Raw genomic sequence first — 14,874 nt, forward strand, 5'->3', positions numbered from 1 at the left:
ATGTTATTAATTCCTGGCTTGTCCATTCTATAGAGTGCTGTACATATGTAGTGCTGACGTAAAATCTTATTTTTGCTCAGTGCTATCAAGTCTGCTAATCTTAGTGTTGAATCAGAGCGTTACTATTCAGTTCTGCATTAATAGTAGACCGGCCTGTGCAGTAATTTTTAAACTGGGACAGGAACCACAAATGATTAAGGCTGAAGTAGTTGTTATCCATGAATGACAGGTCTTTTGAGCCTGCAAGCCTATTTCAGTTGTGTTCAAGATTTCTGGAAGACTTTTCACCAGCTAAACTAAGAAGTCAAAATAATGGTACATTTACGTATTCCATGTGTCTAGTTTTTGTCAGTGTATTTTCACACATTTAGTTTTCCAGAACACACTGATTCTGGAGAGACAGCAGACACTTGAGAACCTGAACTGAAGTGCAAACTGACCAACCTATTAAAGCAGCAGAAGCTGCAGATGAGCCAAATTCCTACAGAAGTGAAGACATGGGAAAGAAATAAAAAGACAAAGATGCTAAAAAAAGCAGTGATATAGCCAGTCTTACATATTTTGTGTTATTTCAATTTAATCTCCTTAATTGTTTTTGCAAGAACACCTAAACTTGGGCAGGAGGAAGAAGGGGGGAAAAGCAAGCCTCCTGGGTTTAAAGTAGAGACTCTGTGCAAGGATTATTCTCTAGACATGTCCCTCTACAAGATAACATACAAAGCTGCTAAACTGTCCTCTTGGGAAGATGTAGCACTCTCAAAGCAGGTGATCAAGGGTACTTCTGCTATAGCTTTTCAGTTGCAATGTTCCTGCCAGTGTAGCTCTGTTATTGGGCTTCCACACTGTCCCGATCTGGTCTGCCCTGCTCTGATATTTCTAATTTGGAAAGCACTTTCTCCATCAGCAACACGGTGAAGAAAGGGGACATGCCATCAGTCTCCATGGCCTATTTGAACTTCGTACTAGTCTGAACACCACTGACTTGCCAATAGGATTCCAGGAAAGTATGGAGGCTGCTTTATTTTTAAATTTGCTTGGGAATATACTTCTCAGCTGCTACACAGGAAACAGTCAGCCCATCCATTAAAATTGCTTTCTTGAAACCAGATTTGAGGTATTTTATGAAGTCTAACATTAATTATGCAAGATCAGGAAAGTATCTGGGTTTCTTTGAGATCCCACAGATGGGCATATAAAGGACAAACAAAAAAGTGCTGCAAAAGACAAACATAAACATGCCTGCAAACACAATTGTTCACTCTGCCTTGAATTACAAAACAGCATTTTTCACATGGCTAGAGTCTTAGGTCATAACAAGTGTCAGTGGAGAGGAATTTGGAGAGGCGAGGATGCAATATGCTAGCAATACGTCTGGTAGGACCTGGCTTTGGAAGTAACTTTTCTCAGAGAAAAGGCTTTAATAATAAGCAAGTGTATCAGATTTCTGCAAACACACTGTTAAGGTCGGCAGAGCAGCTGGCAGCAAGGCGAGTTCTGTGACCTGCTCCTGAACCCTTCAAACTCATTTCCTGTCAAACATCAGACCCAGGAGGACAGGCAAAAAGCTGTTAAGCTCTTTTCTAGAAGAGTCGGAGATTAGAATTCCAGTAATGGCTCAAATTCCTTTCCAGTTGTCCTGAACTGGCCACTTCCAGTGCTGAGGGTTGCTATGGTCTATGGCAACGCTGTCCTCCTCTGGGAGGAGAAGGAGAGAGTGGGGGTGGAAGGAGGAGTGAGGCCATGGAAAATAGGATCCAGCTTTTCAGACAGCAAACAGGAGAGTCAGATGTGCTATTCATTTAAATAAATTAGAGCTGCTTCCGGTAGGTCAAAACAGTTGGTGAGAATGGCTTAGCTTGTCCTGGAGGGCAAAGGTAAGCCTGGATGCAATTTGCCTCTGCAGTCCTCTTCTGGAGCTGCACACCACGGGGCCGAGCGCAGGCTGGCCCCTCCGACGGCCGGCAGGGAGCTGGCGCGCAGTCAGAGCCAGCCACCCTTCCCCAGCATGCAGCGAGGGAGAAGAAAAAGGGAAGCATCGCTCTGCTGGTTTCAGAGCGTCAGAAGAGAGCTGCTCGCTTCCACATCAGCAGCCGTGGAAGCACTAACAGCGGGCAGACCAGAAAAGATGTTAGGAGCTGGGCATTTTTCCAAAGGGAAGCACCCAACAGTCGACGTGTTTATTCCAGTATATGAAAAACACAACTGCACAAATTTTGTGGAAACAACTCGTAAGATCTCAAGTAATACCACTTCAGATTTTCCTCAGTTTCTGCCCCAAACTGGATCCAACAGTTCAGAACACTTAAATAAAAAAGCCTAGCAAGGACTACCTACCTGTTTGCTTCTGCACGGAGGCTTCCCAGTTTTCCTGACCAGCTCTGCAAGGGAGTCCAAGTTCACAAGGAGTTACAGCATCAGACCAAACTTCTCAAATCCCCCTTTGATGTATTTGGCAAGAGCATTCTGGAGCCAAGTGCTTCCATTGTCTACCACATCTATGGACAGAAACACCAGGAGAGATCCCCTTTCCTTCCATTTTTAGACATCAGAAGTATTTTTCTCTCTTTTTTTTTTTTAAGCTTACTCTGCCATCACCAACTTTCCTGTCAGCACCACCATCTCTATGACAAGGAAAACAAAATTATGATGAAATTTTGGTTTTCTACCTTTCATAGTTAAGAGGCAGTAGGGATCTGAAAACAAATTTGATAAACTTTAATTTATTGTATCTCAGTAGCTATCTTCAACTTCATCTTTCTTTCCAATTATACTGTTATAGGCAAAACAATATATCTAAATACATAGCAGACTATTTGTATTAAGATGTAAATCCAATAATAAAGAAAAATGTTAAGGAAAACAAGAGAAGTAAACTTGCAGCAAATTAATCAAAACATTTGCTTTCGATGTGGATGAAAACATGATAAATCATTATGGACAGATGCTTGTGATTTTGTTTTTGTTTCTCTATTATTCTGTCTGTTATTGGCCAGAGGCTTATATTCATCTCTGGAAATGAGCCAACTTCCGATAAAAAGCACTTCTACAGCAGGTGTATAAACTGAACAAATTCTACCGTCAACAAAAAGTTAATATTTGGCAGGATTTTTGGATTTTGGGTCCGTTTCCTCTAGTCAGTTCATTAATATAAAGTTTAACTGCCTTTCTTCCCTAACCCAGAAATAGCAAACAAACTCTCCCTTTCCCCTCAAATCACACAGCTCCTAATCACTGGTTTGTGTCCCAGAGACTCCATTTCTGCACACAAATCAGAATGGCCACCACACTATCCTTCATGTCAAAAAAGCTGGAGGATGCTTCAGTGGGATTAGATATATTTTCCAGATTTACTGCTGGAAATCCTGGGAAGCCTAGGGACGAACAGACAATCTAACGTTTTAGTTCGGCTTAGTGACTCCTTGAATTGGCCAGTACAGCTGCTGGCTGAGCAATGACCGACCTGCAGCCAGCACGTAAAAATGCAGGGCTAAACAAAGAACAAATAAATAAGAAAAATGCCACCCCCAGAGTACAAGGCTTGAGCTCCTCTAGACAAACCACAGTGTAACAAGATCAGCTCCCTCATCAAGGGCATAGCCAGACTGTACTTTGTGCTCACTGTAACTTGGGCCTGTTACTGCAGAAAGGCTGCAAGGCATGTGCCAGAATACCCTTGAGTATTAAAGGATAAATAGAAAACCAGGACTGCTTCCACCCCCCCCCCCCCCCCCCGCCCCAGCTTCCTTTCCTGAAAGCAAACGGTCTGTTTCACAAATCAAGGTGGGATTCATACATATTAATGCAGTCTGATGAACAACTATAGCCATTAACAGTGAACATCAGGAGGCTCCAACTGGATACCTCTCTTTCTCCATGCTATTTATTATAGGGCTTACAGCTTGTGTCTGCTCTTTCCAGATACTCAGGTCTGAATTCAGACTTCACAGTTCTCTCCCCTTGAAGCCCCAGATGTGTTCAGGAGTATTCCTGAACTTTGAAAAAGCTTGGATCCAACTGAGGCACATTTCTAACATTCATTTGAATGAAATCAAGCAAATAAACGCAGTTGTAATCTCTTTTAAACAAAGAAAATACTTACAAGCAGAAGTTTTTACCTATCAGGCTAGTTTGAAGAAGTGTACAAGGACAGAGATTTATAACTGTATCCTTTAGAATATACTGAGAACTATGCTCTCAAGATACTAATCACAAAGCATCAAGAGGCCTAGGACTCAAAACAAAACCCAAGTTTTTCTTTCACCTATATAAATCATTTTGTAGCAACCAAATAAAAACCTAATCTTGACAGTGCCAGGTCTTACTGACCTCAGTCCTGGACAGCAGTAAATATGTGTCTATGATAATTAAGCTCCATTTGAGTTAATGAGTTAAGAACATGCTTACTGCTGTTTTGAACAAGAACATTTCCATTTCCATCTATTCTTACAATTAGGGCCCTGTGGAGAGCTAAAAACAACTCCAAATTCATTATCAAAGTATAAGTAAATGCAGAAAAGCAGAAGAACACACACTTCCCTGTGCTGATATGGTCAAGGCATTTGTGTTCAATAAACTGCAGGACACTATCTGAGGTTTACTCTTGGAATAAAACTAAAAGTAAACTCTGTACTAGAGCTGCATTTCAGATTGTATAGTGAATGTTCTTGAAAATCACCATGCTATATTAGGTAAGCTTTTTTAGAAGGTGTCACATACACTGTGTAAAGCTGGTACCTACTTACAAGATCAGTGCTTTTCAGACTTAACAGTATCTATACAAGTGAGCCTCAAATGAGCGGCGCCGCCGAGGACAGGAGCACAAATGGCTTGGGAGATCAGGATGGAACTGTGTACTGATCAAAAGCAACCAAGATAGTACCTGAAGACTTCACACAGTTCTCCCTCTAATGCCTAGGTAGTCCTGTACCAATGTGAGTAATCTGACATCCTTTTTTTCCACTTAGTAGCCTTCAAAGAAAAGTAACACTTGAGGAGGCACAGCCAGGCATATTAAGAGTTGGGTTTAATAGCAAGCACTGGAGTACAGTGTGGGAACAGCTTCACAGCTTCCTAGATGACTCTGGAAACCTCTTCTGGAATACAGATAGATTTATTTAGAGAAAGATGGTACATCTTAAAGTTTTGCTTGTTCTCCCTGACCACCATAGGAAAGAACCATAGAAAGCTAAATAAAACCAGGAACATATACAGGGTGACTGGACTCTAAAGGTTGCCTCACTGTCAAAAGTAGTAGAAAGGAAGCAAAGCACGGCTGTGCTACTGTCCTTTCTGCTTTTGGGCAGAGTAAGTGCCAGCTGCCCATAGAACTGAGAGAAGAAGCTGGGCTGCAGGTAGAAGCTGTGAACGAAGACCGACTCTGCCACGAACACTAAGGGAATCAGTGTTGATAACCACTGAAAAAAAAGAGGATGCTGCAGCTAATCGCATATGCTAGCAAGCAACATTGTTCATTAAATGACATTACTAAAAGAGGCAAAAAGAGGACAATGTTAGAACACTGTAAAAGTCAATGACTACTTCCACAATGAAGAGTTTATAATAGTAGTTCCTGAACAAATTGAAAACAAGAAACTGAATGAGGTTCAGATGGTCTGCTCCTAAATAAACCACGCCACGGAAGATTTCACAAGGCATTGCTGAAGCATAAATATCCATACCCATTATAATAATACATTTAATCTTTGGGGGTGGGGGATGGAGTAAGTTTCTAGGGGGGGAAAGAACCAACACATGTCTAGACAAGGTTAGATCAGCATTATTTAGTACCAGTGAGAGCTAAACTCCATTTATTACCAAAGGCTAATGAAACACGACCTCCAGTATGTTCCAGGCCATGTGAGTGTGTGAAGTCCTTTGAAAACAAACTGGGTTCTTGCAGTTTCTCCTTCCCTCCCTCCTCCCAGCCCCAAATTTGATGTATACTCTATAATGGCATTGACATTTTGGAATCCAATCTTACAGACACCTCAAAGTTTGGCATAAAACCAAATAGCTGTCATCTGAAATAATATATTTGGGAGACTTGAGCAAGTTAAATAGGAATTGTTTTGAGTCCTCATAAAATATTTTTTTAGGAATTATAAAGTTAGAAATTAAGTTTATTTGTTTCTGTCAAACAGCATGCAGTGAATTTCACTTGCTAGTATGAAAGGTATATTGTGTTTGAATATTATGCAAAAATTTCTGAAGGACATTGTCTAACAGTCTGAAGTCGTATCTAGGAATAGTCTCAAAAGCATTAAGAAATATACTGTATAATCCTAGGATTCATTTAGGAAGACATTCATAAAACTAATCTCTCAAATCTTTTTGTTTTCAACTGTCCATCTAAACCGTGTTTGTTACACTCAAGAACAGGGTAGCAAAACAAAAACTTCAGTATTTAAACAAAATGGTTCGTCTTCCAAACAGTAACAGTTTGGTTGCAAACCAAATATTGCAGCACTTTCATAAATGATCTACAGCAGAGATATTATTAACAGCAAAAGGAATTTTTAGGCCAAGAGAGTCTCTCAAATAAGATTTCTAGACCAAAAAAAAAAAAAAATTAGCATCAATGGAAACAAGCAAAAATGACACCCCAAACCTCCTCATCCAAACACTCACCTCCTACAATGTACAAGATCATTTTGCAGTCTAGAAACTGTTTCACATTAAGAAAGGAAAAAAGCCTCAAAAAGAAAAAAATAAATCACAAACCCAAAGTGACAGCCACCTTCGTTGTAAGTTAGGAGATCTTTTCTGTATTTTCAACTACAGCATACAAAAAGATAACAGTGCATAGAGCTATACCTGAAAAAAATATACTACGTTGTCTGATATCTTGGTTTTACTGTGCAAAGGACTAGAAGATCTAGAACAAAGGTACATAAATAATTTTGAAATACACCAAAGTTTTTGGAAATGCCCACCCAGAAAAACTACACAGAGTATAAGTTTTTGCTTTAGTCATATTTTACAAGCCAAGAACTTCCCTAGATAATGATGACAAGATGAGAAACTCAGGACAATCAGAATAAGTAGAAACACAGAAAAAAAATTAGGAGTAAACTAGCACATTGCAAGACTGAAAGCCTTGCAACAGTATTTTGTTATGGAATAGGCAGTCCAGAAAGATAGTATATTTGCCCATCTTGCCAAGCACCAGGCTTAGAGTGCTTTCTGTTGAGATTTCTCTGCATCATTACAGGCCTTCATGTAACGTTCCTCATTTACAAGCATCCATTGCGCTGTTTCAGCTTCTTCAAATCTGAAGTTGGGATACAGCTGTGGTTGGTTTCAGTTTCTGAGAAAACTGACTGCTAAGATAAAAAGCAAAGGATACTCCTCAAGTATGATTCTCTGCTGCTTCTGCTTCTTGATTCACAAGATCTTTTCTTTGTTCCACTACAGAACAGTGTTTTTAGTTAGCACTTCCAGATTTAGTTCTATTTTTCATGGGTTAAATACACAAATACTTCATATTCAGCTTGAGGTTGTGTGGGCTTGAGCAAATTCCTTATAGAAGTCTAACGCTGTATTATTTTGCTATGTGCCTATGCTTTGTTGTTGGGTTATTTTTGTTTGTTTGTTTTAAGTAATTAAGCTGACTTCATGATGCCTGTGAAATTGTGTCTTTGGGAAAATAAAGGAAATATCAAAAACACCTGGTCTATTTCTTCTAATATAAATATCGCAACTTCTCACCAATTATCTTTTTTAAAAAAATCAGCACCCAAGAAAGTATATGAATTTTTTTAGGGGCAGAGAGGAAAGGAGAGAAAAGGTCTTACAGATGTTAATGACAGAAGATGACGGACCTTTATCATGCCATCTATAAAATGCACTTGAGAGCCTGGTGCTTTAACACACACTATAGTACCGATTCAGGTGTTAACTAGTAGGGCTCACATCCATTAGGAATATCCTTTTTGCTTTTTATGTCAGCAGAGGAGGCACAGCTAGGGGAGGAAAAAAAAAAACCCACGACAAAAACCAAACTAACAAAGAATGCCATGCTACACCCTCCCTCCCCCAACTCATTTATATAGCTCGTGGATCCTTGCTACTGCATCACCCTTCACAGAGATGACAGCAGCTGACATAACTCTAGCTCTTACAGTATTTGTAACAAGGCTTTTTTCCTGTATAAGAATTAGCTGCTTTGTGCACAAAAAGATGCAGAATTCTTTCCAATGAACAGAGCCTCAGAGCCTTCAGAAGCAATGTTTTTAACTTTATCAAAGCCAGAGTCAAAAGGAAGATGTGCTACTGTTTCTACATTCTAAATAATGGATATTCAAAAGGAAAAAATGTAAATTAAATAAATGTTTCCGGCATGCAGAGCACAGATGCCAAAGACACAGAAGCATTTTTGTGGTGTCTTGACATAGCAATTTTATCTGTGACACATTGTAAGGATAGACAAGAAAACTTAAGTGGGATCCTAGGACTGACCAATACAAAGCCATGTCCAAATACAGAGCAATGCAGGATATGCATTGCAAAACCATATGAAGTGCAATGCAAATAATTTTTCAATGCAAACCATATGAAAAATCTCCGTCCAAAGTGTCTGAGGTAGAGAAATACTGGCAAAACTGAGTTTGAAAGTATTGCGTGTCTTGCTCCAACAGTAAAAGTGTCACTGGCAAACCACATTGGCAACCAAGTTAGAACAGGACATACGTCACATTGCATAGCCTGTCAAACTTCCGTAAACACTAACTAGCTTCGTAAAATATTTGGAATGCTGAATTTCTTTGCTACAAAATGGTGTAAGTTACATCACATGGCTTCACTAGAGTTTGGCTTGAACTAGAACAACAGATCTGAATTTCTTTGTGCTTTTAAAGAATTTCTTGGATTCAAACTGCTCAGCTGGTCTGTAACTTGACTGGAGGGATCCATCAAGTCCAGCTTTGCATTGAATCATGACACAAGGGAATGTTTCTGAGCTGCGTTACTTATCCAGGTGGATATCCCACAGCACAGGACTTCCAGAGAGCAAACATAGCCCTGCTTACATTTCTCTTTAATTATATAAATAATATAATAATATAATAATAAATAATTATGCTCACTCTAAGAGGCTGTACTAGAACCAAAGAGCTGCCCTGTACATCACTTCAGGATCAGGTCCCTACCCTATGCGCTGGGCCAGCCTCTGTTTTCTAATACTAGAGCTGTCCATCTTAAAATATTCAGTGACACGGAGAGCAATACTAACATACTATGGTACTACTTCTGGGAAATCAACACACCTGGATGCCTCCTTGAAGTGCCTGTGCACTCACATACAGCTTGAGAAAAAAGAGGAAGAATTAGAGGTCTGCAGGCAGTTGCAGGGCTACAATCTCATTGGCATCAGGCAGACATGGTGGGATAGCTCACAGAACTGGAGTGCCATGATGGACGGATACAGGCTCTTTAGGGGTGACAGGCTAGGAAGATGAAGAGGGGGAGTTGCCCTGCAATGTGAAAGAGCATCAGGAGTGCACAGAGCTCTGCCTTGAGACCTACAATGAGCCAGCTGACTGCCTGTGGGTCAGAATTAGCAGGCAGACCAACACGGGCAATGTTGTGGTGGGTGTCTGCTACAGACCATATGATCAGGCATGAGTAGATGAGGCCTTTTTCAGACAACTGGAAGAAGCTTCACATTCACAGGCCCTGGTACTCACGGGAGACTTCAACTACCCCTATATCCACTGCTCCTTTACTGGGTGACACAGACTCTCCACCAGTGCCTACCTCCGGCACGCAAGGACACTGCCCAGCCTCAGAGAGGGGCCCCATGCATCCCCACAGTCCCAGGTCTACAGAACTGCATCCTCCCTTGGCAGCTTGGCCTGAGTCAAAGCCTCTGCTGATCCAGGGGCAATTGCTTAGTATATAGAGTAATGAATTTTATATACCTCATACCATGAAATATTGACCCAACATCTAGGAATATATGTTTTACTTATAAATAGTTCCAGAGATAACTGGGAAAACTTCTGTAGCCTGTATTATAAATTATGACTCTACGCTAGTTTATTTTGAGCTATGTCTCTCTAAGTACGGGTTGAAGGATTGAGCCCCATTTAACACAGTAAACATAATCCACCTGAGCAAGATGTCACGGTCACTCCTTTGGCTGTGCACTCAGACTGCTGAATGCTTTGACATAAAAGCTTTGTATGTATTTTACAGATAACCAGAACAAACTGCATACGAAGTACAAACTAGTATCTATAGTTGCTGCATTAGTGAAGAGCTACAATCAAACTAGCCGACTCTGCAAGAAAATAATTCCTGCATCATATATTCATCTTGATTACTACTTGTAACGAACACTATCTCATCATTTCTTTTGTGAAATTATAAATCCACAGAATTAAAAGCAATTTATGGTGTCACTTGCAAACCCAGCTGAAGTTTCCCTTCATCCCATGGTTATTAACATGTATTATTTTTGTTCTTTTTCCAAAACACAGTATTTTGGAAATTATGATGGTAAATCCAGAGAGGACAGAAACATGGTTCCAAAGTACACTGCTAAAAGCAAAGCAACTTTAATAATAACAGCAAGTATTGGTTTCCATGTGACCAAAGCTCAAATTCAATTTAACAGATATGATAACCTTCACGAGGGATGAAATCTCTCCTTTGCTGAACTCAGGGTGAGCTTTGCCAAAGAGTTAAGCAGGCCATAATTTCACACCCCCCCGCCCCCCGCCAAAGAATTCAGGAACAAGAATAAAAAACCAAAGGAATTAAAAATAGCCCTTTGCCTGATCCCACATATATGACAGCTGTTCAGCTGCATGTTTTCCTGGATTTTGCTACCTATGACAGCAAAGAAACAGACCTGACAAACAATGTGACAAGAAAATAGAGAACTCCAATATTTTTATTGTTGACAATACTATTCAGGAAGTTAGTTATAAGTCAAACTAAGTACTGTAATATCCAATATATGCTGGTTTTATTCATGTAATCACAGAGAAATGCTCTGGTTGGCTACAATATCACTTAAGAGCAGAGCAATTGATCCTTTCCGAGAGTCAGCTACATCCAAAAGTACTGCAGTAAAGCAAAGAAAGATCCACCTCATTTAAGATGGTAGGCTTATCTGAAGTTACTGCTACAACCATTAAAATACAGTAGCTGAGGGATCTTTAAAAAGTAGTTTAAAATGATGTACTCATCCTATTGCATAGAGAAAGAGGGCTAACTGCAGGTTTCATCCTACTCCATGCCACCCAAACCAGCCACCTATACGAAATCCACCTATAGCATTCACCTGCAACTTATAGGGAATTTCTTCACTTAGCCACATTCTAAGTCATATCATGGTTTCTAGTACAAGCTGTTTGGATGGGCAACATCATGTAAAAAGATTCTGCCTCAATTGGCACATCATACACATGTCAATGACATATGTAATGCATGAAATGCAAAGCATGCAAGTATACTACTCCCTTGATCAGAATAGACAGCAACATCTTATCCCTTCTTCTGAGCACAGGAGATTTCTTGTTCATAATGGTAAGAGAATTAAAAAAAAAATAATCTCTTCTAAGACAACAGAAGCATGAAAGTTTTTCAGATAAAACATAAGACATAATTAAGAACAGGAAAAAGCTGAGTACCTATCAGTGCTTTATAACACACTGTAATGCAAAATGAATCAGGAATCCTTGATTGGGAGATGGAAATGTTTGCATCTGTGAACAGTCTGACTTCAGTGTCTCATGCAGCAATTACTTACACATGCTTTTTAAGCAAATTACAACATCAAAATATTCTCCATCACATTAACACAATGTCCAAACTTTATTTTATTCTACACAACTTCAACACGTTCAGCACATGTGCAGATTTGGTATTTTATTTTTCTATGGAAGAACTCCACTGACCTGATTAGGCTCAGAGGTATTTCTATCTACACTAAATCCTTTGGGGAGTTGGGATTGGATACAGAAAAGCTCTGTTGTAATGTAGAAATTAGATGCTGAAGGTGGGTTAGCTGTACTCATTTTCTCCAATTAGTGTAATTTTTATTCACTTATTCTGAAGCACTTTTCCACAGAGGCACATACGGAACCACAATGTGTAATAATGTGGTAAACTACAGCTGCAGCCACCTTTTGGCTTGCTTCTATTTCTATAGCATGTTAGCAGTTTTTGCTAGGACTTTGCAAAGCTCTAGGTGTTATCACATAAAGGAAGGAAAAACACCTTGGAATTTACCTCAAAGTTGGTAAGAGATCAGCCCAAGCAGAATGCATTATCCACATGCTTCTTTAACAACTCTGCATTGTACATGTACTGTGAGAGACCTGTGCAACACATCTCAAACACTAACCACGGAGTCATGCAGCTGGTCTTAGAACAACTATTTGAATAGTAAGTAGAAATTTCCCTTCTCAGGGCTGAGTTCATCATGCGGATCATAGCATTTGAGTCTTATACCACATACTTCAGAGCTCCCTATGAAGCAAGCTGAAGGTGACATGCTAAATGGCACACAAAAAAATCACCAGGGAATTCCTTCATTTCAGGCAGTAGGTCCTTTGACACAGTAGACATCTGTGAATACCTTCCCAATACAGGCCGCACAGACCATCCAGAGCAGAACACACCCTCAAGCACAGCAACACCATATTCCCAAAATACCACGCTAGAAGACTGCTGCATACTGAACTGTTCAAAAGCCCTTTATATTTTTTGCGGTTTCTAGAGGACAATAATTCTTGGATTTACACCATCATATCTAAACTTCCAACACTGCCCTCCAAACTCTATGTGCCCCCTGCTTACCTTTTGGAACCTCCTCAGGCAAAATCACGTTTAGAGCACTGCCACACGCTCTAGCAACATGGCAGATTCTGCTCCTTTCTCAGTCGAGGTGCAGAGGAGTCCTGCAGCACCTGGGGAACTCCTGCAAGTGGGAGCCCCTGCTGCGATGCAGGACACCCTCCCCTGCCCAGCCGCAGCTCCTAACCGATACAAGACCCTTGCTGCTTCCCATGCAGTGGCTCCTAACACCATCCGGTGCCATATGGCTCTTCTGTTACTAGGCCATGCCTCAAGGGGCACAGTCCCCAAACCTCCCAAACAGGTTTTCAGCCTCACACCTAGCTGAGGAGAGCCTAGGGACTAGTTTCTTTTCCCGGCCTCCCCAATACAAAGGAGTTCTCCTGGCAACTGAGCTCTGCCCCACAGCCTCACCTTTCCTGCCAGTACCGAAGACTGCTCTTGCCGGAGTCCGTCGTCTTTCGTCCGCCCAGGCAGGAACAAAGGTAGAACCACGGGCATGGCCATGGCTGCCGTTCCTTCTCTGCTGACCAGCCCTGCCCCGGAGACAGGCCCAGGTGCCACTCCTCGGGCCTGCTGCCCCAGCTGGGCTGTGCGTGAGGCGCGCCTGGGCCCAGGACCCCTCTCCTTTCTGAGAGGGGGCCCAGGACAAGCAGGAACAAACCCCACTTGGCATGAGGAGTGTGTTTCAGGATGCATTAGGTGTGTTTCTCTTCTGCCATGTTAGTTCAGTTTAAGGCCCATCCTTTTTTAAGGATTTAAGACCTATCTTTGTGGAGACTAGCAGCCCCCCTACCCCCCACTGCTGCCAGGCACAGGCAGTGGCCAGTCCCTGCCCTCGGCTGACCAGAGCCATTTGCAGCTGCGGACACTTCCGTACTGATTAACCATTTCCAAGCATCTGTATTGTGTTGCACATCTGCTGTTGTTCCAGGCCACCATCTCTTCCGGTGCACAAGCTGTCATTTCATCCATCCAGAATGTGTTTCTGGCAAGGGCTTTAATAATCTGTTGTCCTCATGACAATCCTCTTTTTGCTGTCAGAGTAACAAAGTATTAATTTAAATAACATCTACTAAAACGGTAAAATTAATGCAAATCACATGTTTTTCTATTCTACCTGAGTTTGTCCTCAGTCTTTTCCTTCAGAAGAAAAGGTTACCACGCTCCTGCAACATAATTCAAACGCATCAACCCTTGATAAAAATGCAGTCTGCAACTTCTGTCCATCCTGGGTTTGAGATTTTTAGTTTTTAATGCTTCTAAGCTTTCTGCTAGCCTGTGCCGTACCAAGCAACATGGCAGCCTTTTTCAAGTCTTGTATGTAAAAAATTATTTCCCATTTTCTCCATTTGCCTGGCTGTTGTCCTGCCAACTCTGCATCAGCTCACTCCTCTGTCCCTCTCTTCCTCATTTAATGCTACCTTGTGTAACAAGGCAAGGGCTAACAGTTTTAGGATCTACTTTATACTTTTCTTATTATGCATGTGTTGTATTTGTACGTGCCCTCTCAGAAAGGCCTGGATTTTGTATTTTATATAGAAATTCGGGATAGCACTCCTATTTAAGAAAAAACTCTTTTGTATCATATTAGCACTTATTTTTTTAATCCAGCAGTGAATAATTCAGACGCTGGCCAATATGAGGGTTGGTTTCCTAACTACTATCCATTTTTGTTCTCAAAAAAGGACTACATGTTTCTTTCTCCTCTCCCATTCTCTTCAAGCCTTACAAACCAGAGGTTGATAATGATCACTTCTGATTTTGCAAGACATCCTGTATATTGTTTTGTCATCTTTTTCAAGGGCTGTATGACTATTTCTTCTTACAATGTCTAGTGCACAGTGTCACTGTGCTTGTGTCTTTAAAAGGAACAGCTTTACTTAACATAGCAAAAGCTCAGGTTTGTTTTAACTACCTATTAGCAGTCTACCAAAAATTAAGTGGTTATGTTACCTAACAAGTTCCTTCAAGAGGAGCAAAGGTAACAGTTCTAAGTAGTGTTACTTTCCTCAAGTATTTAATAGCACCGATGAGCGATATTTGGGCCCACTTTTACTGTCATATCAA

This window comes from Haliaeetus albicilla, chromosome 16, assembly GCF_947461875.1.
Source record: "Haliaeetus albicilla chromosome 16, bHalAlb1.1, whole genome shotgun sequence".
NCBI classification, from domain to species: domain Eukaryota; kingdom Metazoa; phylum Chordata; class Aves; order Accipitriformes; family Accipitridae; genus Haliaeetus; species Haliaeetus albicilla.